Source organism: Hemitrygon akajei, unplaced genomic scaffold (assembly GCF_048418815.1).
Source record: "Hemitrygon akajei unplaced genomic scaffold, sHemAka1.3 Scf000038, whole genome shotgun sequence".
NCBI lineage: Eukaryota > Metazoa > Chordata > Chondrichthyes > Myliobatiformes > Dasyatidae > Hemitrygon > Hemitrygon akajei.
The window spans coordinates 590,029-599,881 of NW_027331924.1; the positions used below are offsets into that span (position 1 = coordinate 590,029).

The following is a 9,853-nucleotide window of genomic DNA, read 5'->3' on the forward strand; positions in this document are numbered from 1 at the left end:
TCTCCCTTCACTCCAGTTCCCGACCCCCCCCCCACCAAATTAGTTCAGACCCTCCCCAACAGCTCTATCAAAACTCTCTGAGAATATTGTTCTCCCTCGGGTCGAGGTGCGACCCATCCCTTTTGAGCAGGTCATTCCTCCACCAGAACAGATCCCAATGATCCAAGAACCTGAATCCCTGTCCCCAGCACTATCTTCTCAGCCATGTTTATCTGTCAAATTATCCTGTTTCTACCCTCACCAGCACGTGTCACAGGCAGCAGTCCAGAAATTACAACCCTGGGGGTGCTGCTTCTGAGCTTTCTACCAAGCTCTCCAAATTCTATTTTCAGGACCTCTTTGCTTTTATTTCCAATGTCATTATCACAAATTTACCAAGATATCTGGCTCTTTTCCCTCCCTCTCTAAAATGCTGCGGACACGATTCGAGGCATCCCTGACCCTGGCACCCAGGAGGCAACATACCATTCGGGTGTCCCGTTCACATCAATAGATTCTCCTGTCTGTTCCCCTGACGATTCAGTCCCCGATCACGACCACTCCCCTCTTCTGCCTCTAACAACAGTGAGAGATGCTGATCCGGAAGGGGGAAGACCTGTGTCAGTCAGAGTCTGCACTCACAGGGCACATGAAGGACTTGTGTATTTTCTTGACAATCCCGGCCACCACACTGATACCTGCTTTTATTCCCTACAATATTATCATCAGTATTAAATTCCCAGTTCATCTGGTAGATCCTAACTCATGTCCTGGTGTGTTAGTGCATTTGCCTGGGATCAGGACACCGTTGGTCATCTGCCAGTCCCGTGTATTGGTTGTATTGTGACCCTGTGCTGGTGTGTTCAGGGGTCTGACATCTCCAGCTGACCATGTGACAGTGATGCCTCCCAGTAGGTGGGGTTGATGTGGAACAAACTTCAGTTCCCCTTCAGCCCAGTATTACAGACAATCTTTGCCAAAAATTGGAACTAAATTGAGCTTCATAAACAAGGAGAAATGAAACTTTATAAGTTTTACCTCGATTAATAGCATCAAGCGTTTCTCTCAGCACTGTGTTCAACAAATAGAGGTGATCGAATTTTTCAACCGGTAGGGTCTCATCTGTCACTGACAATTCCTGGATATCATCATTAATCCTGTAAATTTTAAACTGCTGGTTATAAATTGCTATTCTGAACTATTTTACAAATCCATTCAGGGTTTCAGTAAAGAGCATGACCTACCTTCTGTTCCAACGAGCTTCCTCCTGAAATAAATAAAACACAAACGCGATTAGACTTGGACTTACTGTCCACATCCTGAATTTCATCCAAATCATTACAAGGTGTTGAAAATTCCCACTCCCACAGTCACTCACACACACGGACAATACAGAACCACGGGGTAAATTACAGGGAAAGTTTCTGAATGTCAGACCATTACTGAGAGGATGAAACTTACAGGGAAGACAGGACAGTCTGTGCATTATCATCTGGATATGACGTCAGTGTGATAGGATGGAGGAATTTAAGATCAGTGATGTATGTGATTGTGTGCAGGTGGAGGAAGTACCTCTATTTATGGGGAGACTCGTGGGGAGATGTAATTCCAGATGGATTTAAAAAAATTCCACCAGAAAAGTAGTGAAGAGGATGTGGAACTCGCTGCCACAGGAGTGGCTGAAATGGAACGGCAGAGATTGAATGTAATGGGGAGGCTGGATAAACACGTGAGGGACCAGTGATTTCGGGGCACAGTTGCTGGTTGTGGTGAGCAAGTGGCAGGAGGATTGTGAAGCAGGGAAATTGAGAGGAGAAAATGGGCCGAATGGCCTGGGTATGTTTTGAACGATTGAACGTTCATTTGAATGTTATCTGTAAAAGTAAAGGGACAGTAATAGATTCCCTAATCTGATGGAAACCGAATACAGAAGATAAGTCTGATGTGTGGGTCAAATTCTTTGTTCTCACTGATTGACAGAGAGACCCTCACACCCACTGCACCAGACACACTCACAGCCTGTGACTGGAAATGGGAGTTAATGAGAGTTTTAGAGGATATTTAATGTAGTATTAAGGACACAGTCAGCAGCTCTGTGTTATGATCAGAGTAAATACATTTAGAGAAATTTGCATTCTGTCCTGGGATGTACAGAAGTTGTGGAAGTCCAGTTTTGGGACAATAGACAATAGGTGCAGGGGTAGGCCATTCGGCCCTTCTAGCCAGCACCGCCATTCACTGTGATCATGGCTGATCGTACACAGTCAGTACCCGGTTCCTGCCCTCTCCCCATATCCCTTGACTGTACTATCTATAAGAGCTCTATCCAACTCTCTCTTGAAAGCATCCAGAGACTTGGCCTTCACTGCCTTCTGTGTGAGGTCGCCAGAGCGACAATTGATTTGTTAGAATTGGCCTTGGTGCTGTATTTATTTTGAATATACCACTGTTCATTTAGTGCCCTTTGACAGAAACAAATTGAAATATAATCCCTCACCTTGAGTAACATCTCACTGTCTTTTTGATCCATCTGTTCCTTTAACTTAGTGATTTCCTCCTGAATAATCCTTATATTCTCTTGGAGAGCTAGAACATTTTTCTCCATTGTGTCGAGAATCCTCTTCTCTTCTTCTTCGAGATCCCTGAGTAAGCTCTGCTCTTTCTCAGTGATAATCTGGCGCAGTTCAGCAAACTGGGATGTGATGTGGGTCTGAACACTGTGTGACTGTTCCTGTCGAATGAAAGCTGAAGATTAATTTACTGAATTGTTGAATTCTGTTTACTTTTGTCGTTAAGTTCGGTCTATTGGAGTCCAATCTACTTCTGAGAGCATTTCCATCAACACCATTCCCTCACGTTTTCCTGAAACCTATTCTCACTCATAAACTCCCATCTGATTCACACACACCCTCCCCACCTTTACAGGGTTAACGGTAAAGAGCCATTCATCTGGCATGTCCTTGGGATGTGTCGGACTCTCTCATGGTCACAGGGACAGCATGCAAACTCCACACAGACAGCAACAGTGGTCAGGATCGAACCCAGGTCACTGGAGTTGCGATACTCGGCTATTCTGCATTAAATGGAGCAAAACTCGACAGTAATATCAGAAATTCCGCTCAGGAAGCCTCACCCGAACTCCGGAAATCTTCTCTTTCTGTTGCTGCTCCTTTTCCTGGAAGTCTGATTTCTTTTTTGTGAGAGAGTCTAAGGAAGATTTTAGCTGATCCTGGAAGTCAGAGAGTGAAGGAAATAGAAACAAAGATGCATCAAAAGAAACAGGTGATCAAACCCGATTATCACACAAAATGCAGGAGGAACTCAGTGAGTCAGGCAGCATCTATTCAGGGAAAATAAAAAGTCGGTGTTCCGGGATGAGACCCTTCATTAGGACTGGGAAGGAATGCGGCAGAAGCCAGAATAAAAAGATTGGGGATGAGAACCAGCTGACAGGTGACGGGTGAGACAACGTGAGGGGGGACGTGGGGGAGGGTGATGAAGTGAGAAGCTGGGAGGGGACAGGTGGAAGAGGTAAAGGGCTGGAGAAGAAGGAATCTAATACGAGAGGACAATCGACCATGGAAGAAACGGAAGGAACTGGGCTGTTTGCGGCCCTGAATGGTGACGAGGGAGGAGGTTAGGAGTCAGGTGTAGCACTTGTCCCTCTTGCAGGTGTCGGTGCCAGGAGGGAGATCGGTGGGGAGGAGCGAGTGGATCAGGGCGATACAGGACGTGGACCGCGATCCGTATAGAGACCGGAGAGTTGCAGGGTGCGGAGTTGGGCTGTGGGACGGAGAGATGCTAGAATCACGTTGGAGATGGCAGAAGTTGCAAAGAATGATCTGTTAGTTATGTAGGCTCGTGTTATGGTATGTAGGAGAAAGGAAATGTGTTAAGTATTAAATTAATGTTAGTTTTACCGTGTAGATTTTAACAGCTTCTTTAATCGGCCTGAAGCGATGCTCTCGGTGTTCCTGCGCGTCTCTGCAGATCACACAGATCAGTGTCTTGTCCGTTTCACAAAACAGCTTCAGTTCTTCCTCATGTTCCTCGCAGTGACGTTTACTTTTCTTCCCTTTCGGATTCAGGTTTAGATTTCGAGCTTTTTCAGCCAGATTTGCTAAAGCCCGATTCACCCTGAGGGTGCGGTCAGCAAACACCTCTCTACATTCCGGGCAGGAGTTTCTCTGCTCCCTTTCCCAACACCGTGTGATGCAAGAGCGACAGAAGTTGTGTCCACACTCCAGTGATACCGGATCGGTGAAAAAATCCAGGCAGACGGGACAAATTGCCTCCTCGGTCCAACTCTCGGCCTTTCTTTTCGAAGCCATGTTAACTCCCAGCAGTCCCTGATTCAGAATGCTTTCACTTCCGGGGAGCTGGGGATCCCCTGCAGTACCGCGATTGTCCACTACGCGCGCTGCAGAGGCAGGGAGTGAACATTCTGCGGCTGGATATGTTCAGTGGAAATTCTAGCTATTTCCATGTTACTGTGGGATCAAAATCAAATTAAACAGGGAAAAGATAAGAAAACGCCCAATGGACTGTCTAAACCCGGCTACGAGCGTAGGTGAGTTGGCCATATGCCCAGCAACCCCATATCGTAAACACCTAGAGCGACAAAAAACGTCAGCTGAATATCCAAAGGCCCCATCGCTCCGATCCTTCATCTGAACTGTCTCAACCCGAAATGTCGATTGTCCATTTCCCTCCACAGATGCTGCCCAACCCTCTGAGTTCCTCCAGCAGCTCGTTTTTTATCTTTCTCCAGGTCTAAGAGAGTCAGAGTGGAGTGTAAATCGGTGGATAAGTAAACAGTGAAAACCTGCCATTAAACTGGGGATGCGGAGAGAATATTGTGCTGTGAGGAGAGAGATGCAGTGGTGATGACCGACCCGTGGCTGCAGGAAAAAGCACAGGACTGGACATTCTACGTCACAGAGTGGAAAATGTTAATTTTTCGGTAAGGTCCTGATTTCAACAGCCCTTCGTGAGAAAAACTTCGTGACTTGACCCATGTCCGTCCCGTCTCCAATAGAAGGCCTGGTCTCCCTCACTCTGGATAGTTCCAATGGTGTCAGTCGGCAGCATTCCTGTACGACAGGGGTTCCCAAACATTTTTATGCCAAAGACTAATAACAGTAACCGTGGACCCCAGATTGAGAACCGCTGCTCTCCGGACATCTCGATGTGATGGCAGGCCAACAGGTTTCGAGCGTCTTTCCCCGAGCTGATGATCTTCCAGCAGCACTCGCTGTCCGTTTTCCTGCGCGTCCTGGGAACAGCCTGAGGATCAGTCAGCCTTCTGTCACGCAGCTGCTGTGGCACAGGCCCTTGCATCTTTCTCCACAGATCTTCGGCAGCCCACAGTTCGCAAAGAGGCGAGTGACCGTCTCGTCTCCACGGCAGTAATCTCGGGGCAGCGCGCTGTGGGAGTGATCTCCGGGCATGCAGCAAGGATCAGACTGGGAGGGGCCCTCTCGTCTCCACTGCAGTAATCTCGGGGCAGCGCGCTGTGGGAGTGATCTCCGGGCATGTAGAAAGGATCAGACTGGGAGGGACCCTCTCGCCGCCAGACAGGCGAGGTCTCGCTGCCTGTTGGTGAGATCTGGTGATGAGGCATTCTGCCAGATGGTCTGGACTGTCTGCTCAGGGAACCACTCCACTGTGTCCATCCAGTCCTTCTCCTGCAGTAACTGCAGGACATTCCGTGCTGACCACTGTCTGGTGTTTTTGTGGTCAAAGCTGCTGATCTGAAAGAACTGTCACCAATTTCATTAACACAAGGTTCACATGGAGAAGCTTCCTGATTGAGGCAGACACAGTCTCACAGGGTATTTACAGGGTAGGGGCAGGAATGACGTTTCTCCTGGCTGGGCAGTGGAACCAGGGATCACAGACTCAAAATCCGAGGTCATCTCAGCAGGACTGAGATGAGGAGAAATTTCCCCAACACAGTGCGGTGAATCTTTGGAGTTTTCTGCACAAGTTTTCTAAATTAAACGGACATATTTAGGGGCTCGGCGATGTTGGGAACGTTGCAGGAAAGTGGCGCTGAGGGCAAAGATCAGCCATGTTCAGAGTGAGGGACAGAACAGCGCAACGGGCCGAATGGCAACGCCTGCTCCTGTTTCTTATTTTCTAAATCACGAGTTTACCTTTGCGCCTTGTTCTCCCTTGGCCTTCAGCCTGTCGGATTGCACAGGGGAGCGGTGAGAGCTCCGGAGATCCACCGGCAGCCGCTGCGGTTATTTCATGTCTCGTTATTTATCGCTTGCGAGGCCAATTCATTATGTATTTTTAAGACGGACATTGATTGATTCTTGATTGGTCAGGGCATTGGGGGATACGGGGGGAAGACAGGCGATTGCTGCAGAGAGGAAAAATGGATTGGCCATGATGAAATGGCTGAGCTGACGTGATAGGGAAAATGGTCTTATGGTCTAATGCAAGAATAAAAAGCTCCTCTAAAGGTATATGGGGTCCTGTTGAGAGCCTGCATGGAACACTGTGCACAGGTCTGGTCCCCGTCCCAGAGGCAGTCTATCGGATAAAGGGAATGAAGAAGTTTCCCAGATAGATTTTGGGTTGTGCTGGTGTCCTCAGAGAGATTGCAATGACTGGGCCTGTCTGAAAACTAGAGAAATAAGAGGTGGTCAGACTGAAACAGACACAGACTCACAGGGTATTGACAGGGTAGGGGCAGGAATGATGTTTTCCCTGGCCGAGGTGGGGGTTGTATTGAACAAGGGGTCACAGACTCGGAGATCCATCAGCAGCCGCTGCGGTTATTTCATGCTCTTGTTATTTATCCTGTTTCTCCATATTTGCATTTGCACAGTTTGTTACCTTCAGCACTCTGGCTGATCTTTCACTGCCTGCTTCTGTTATGGTTACTATTCTATACTTTTTCTAAGTATGTCCGCAGGAAAATGCTTCTCGGGGTTGTATGTGGTGACTTACCTGTACTCTGATACTAAAATTTACTTTGAAATTTGTGTTTCGGGAAACTTGCTTTAATTCTGAGAACAAACTGTGTCTGACATCTCCAGCTCCCAGCAGCAGCCCGTCCTCACACACTCACAGCCAATCAGCGATCACTGCTGGGAGAAGGATGCTCTCATTGGCTGAGGGGTGTCAGTGGGCGGTACGCTGAGCGCCCGGCCGGGCCGGAGTTTGGAACCGGGACCGAGTGAGGCCGGAGACCGGGAGCTGCGCCTCGGGTTTCGGCTGCCCCACCGGCGGGTCTCGAATCCTTTCGAAGGCAGAGCTGAAGTGACTGGCGGAGATTCCGTGAGATGTTTCAGCTACACGGAGGCGGCCGGCCTCTCCCCGCCGAGGATCGGGGTCTGTTGTCTGGAGTTGTCTCCCAGACCGGTCCCTTCCTGCTGGGATACGGGAGCTGCCCCGCAGCGGCTGCCGATGATTCTCCAGAGCTCTCACCGCTCCCCTGTGCAATCCGAACGGCTGAAAACCAAGGGAGAACAAGCCGCAAAGGTAAACTCGTGCTTTAGAAAATAAGTAACAGGAGCGTGTCTGGCCACACGGCCCGTTGCCTAAATCTTTTTCTTGATTTTAAACAAACACAAATGAAACATGAATACAAAGAGCTTGAGAGTACATCATTAATAGGTTAAGGTATAAATACAAATAGATAATAATAACCTCCCAAACTCACAGTGGTTACAAAAAATGGAAAAAATACGACCCCCCCCAAAAAAAGAAAAAATACCTAACCAACATGGGCCATTGCATTATATCAATTATACACAGTAGCGTCAATAACTCCGCACCTCCATCCAAATAATTAAGGACAATAAAAGTAAGGTTTAGGAAAAGTCAGTTTAACTCATATGAAAATGTTGAATAAATGGTCTCCAAGTTTCTTCACATTTAACTGGAGGGACAAAGACAACAGTTGTAATTTTTTTCTAAACTCGAACAAGAAGTAGTTTGAGAAAACCACTGAAATATAGTTGGAGGATTAATTTATTTCCAGTTCAATAGGATAGATCTTCCAGCCTTTAATGTAACAAATGCAATCATCCGCCGGGCTGAGGGAGGATAAACGACTATTATCCACCATTGGTAAACCGAAAATTGCAGTAATAGGATGCGGTTGCAATTTGATATTCAGAACTGTTGAAATAATACCGAAAATATCTTTCCAATAATTTTGCAAACAGGGGCAAGACCAGAACATGCTGGTCAATGAAGCGACTTCAGGATGACATCTGTCACTGGTTGGATTAACATAAGAATAAAATCGAGCGAGTTTATCCTTGGACATGTGAGCCCTATGTACAACCTTAAATTGTATTAGGCATGTTTAGCACAAATAGAAGAAGAATTGACTAATTGTAAAATTTTCTCCCACTGCTCTGTGGGTATAAGACAGTGAAGTTCTTTTTCCCATTCCTTCTTAATTAATTCTGATACTCCTGGCTGGGTTTTCATGATCATATGATAAATGATAGCTACTTAACCCTTCTGGCAAGTATTCAGAGCTAGATTTTTTTCTGTAATGATCTAAAAAAAAAAAGAGTTTTAGGTTGGATATCTGTTCAAAGGACATAAAACTGTTATCTAAAAATAGATCACGAAAACATGTTATACCTTTTGTTTTCCATAACACAAAGACTTGGTCCATAAAAGAGGGCTGGAAAAAGAAGTTAGATATAATAGGGCTTGATTATTCAAGCCAAAGAATTTACGAAATTGAAACCATATTCTTAATGTATGTTTAAATATAGGATTAGTTATTTGTTTATTCAGTTTAGATAAAGCTAAAGGAAGCGAAGATCCTAAAATCGAAAACAATGAGAAGTCTTGTACAGATTTATACTCCAAATTTACCAATTGTGGGCAAGGTACTATGACCGATTCTTGTGTCCAAAATATTAAATATTGAATATTAACTGCCCAATAGTAAAATCTCAGGTTTGGCAAAGCAAAACCACCTTCCTTCTTAGGTTTCTGTAAATATTTTTTACTTAATCTACGATTTTTATTCTGCCACACATACGAGGATATTTTGGAGTCAATAATATCAAAAAATGATTTAGGAATAAAAATTGGTAATGTTTGGAATAAATATAAAAATTTGGGTAATACTATCATCTTGATAGTGTTAATTCGACCAACGAATGACAGAGATAATGGGGAGCACCTAGTAACAAGTTTCTTGATTTGTTCAATTAAAGTTAAAAAATTAACTTTAAATAAACCCTTATGTTTCTTGGTAATTTTAATACCCAAATAAGTAAAATGATCTGTGACAAATTTAAATGTAAGTGTTTACAAATTGGAACTTGCATATTTAATGGAAATAATTCACTCTTATTAAAATTCAGTTTGTAGACAGAAAAGCTACTAAACTGAGCAAGCAAGGATGAAATAGCAGGAATAGATCTCTCAGGGTCAGATAGATACTTTATTCATCCCCACGCAAAACTAATTACATACAATACTATATGTATAGTAACAAATCATCAGCATATAATGATAACTTATAAGTCCCTTACCCACGGTCAGATATGTATATCTATACTATATGTATAGTAACATATCATCAGCATATAATGATAACTTATAAGTCCCTTACCCACCGAATATAAAAATTCTGCAACGTATTAAATAAATATAGCCATTCAACTCTATCAAACGCTTTTTCAGCATCTAAGGAAATGACATTCTGATATTTTAGATGAAAAGTATAAATTATATTAATTAATTTTCTAATGTTAAAAGATGAATAACAGTTTTTAATAAATCTGGTCTGATACTCAGAGATAATTTGAGGCAATACATTTTCTAATCTAGTGGCTAAAATTTTGGTAAAAATCTTAGAATCCGTATTCAGCAAGGATATTGG

The 9,853-nt window shown here is 44.6% G+C and overlaps 1 long non-coding RNA gene across 1 annotated transcript; it reads right to left on the reverse strand.

Moving 5' to 3' along the window:
• Nucleotides 1-1,036: 1,036 nt before the first annotated feature.
• On the reverse strand, nucleotides 1,037-2,576 carry LOC140720233 (uncharacterized). The gene is made up of 3 exons (XR_012097134.1): nucleotides 2,477-2,576; nucleotides 1,224-1,246; nucleotides 1,037-1,136 (listed from the first exon to the last, which is right to left on the reverse strand). It is a non-coding gene; the product is annotated as an uncharacterized lncRNA (long non-coding RNA).
• Nucleotides 2,577-9,853: the final 7,277 nt, after the last annotated feature.